The sequence below is a fragment of the Frankliniella occidentalis genome, unplaced genomic scaffold (assembly GCF_000697945.3).
Source record: "Frankliniella occidentalis isolate FOCC.00 unplaced genomic scaffold, Focc_3.1 Scaffold165, whole genome shotgun sequence".
Lineage (NCBI taxonomy): Eukaryota > Metazoa > Arthropoda > Insecta > Thysanoptera > Thripidae > Frankliniella > Frankliniella occidentalis.
This window is the reverse complement of record NW_026267291.1, coordinates 562,873-563,334: the sequence shown is the minus strand read 5'-3', so window position 1 is coordinate 563,334 and position 462 is coordinate 562,873.

Here is a 462-nt window from a genome sequence, read left to right as displayed (position 1 = left end):
TGTCACAAAATTGTTTGGGGAGTAATACTTAAACCACGCATTAGGGGTCGAACCACACCCTCTTCTAGGCTTAGGGTCCCTAGATTATTTAGTATCACAAAAACGTTGATTTTTACATAACAATCTGTCAAAATTAGAACTTTTAATGAAAACCTTTATCGAACAACAGAAGTTTCAAGACCCTAATTTTAGAGCAATAAGTAAGTCTCCGTCAAATGCTGTCAGTATGGCAAATGTCGGTGCCGGAAGGCCCTGTTCCCGCATACCATTAACTCGTCTCGGGTGTCAGCGCCGCAGGCCTAGCTATATTTGCGCAAGGCGCGTCGCAGCGTAACAGTGTTTCGTGAGATATCGCGAAGCCTGTTACGCGAGACGTGGTCTGGCGTACATATAGCTAGTTCCGGCCAGCGCTTCATTGAAATACCCTATTCATTCTCGAGTTATCGTGCGGACAGACATACA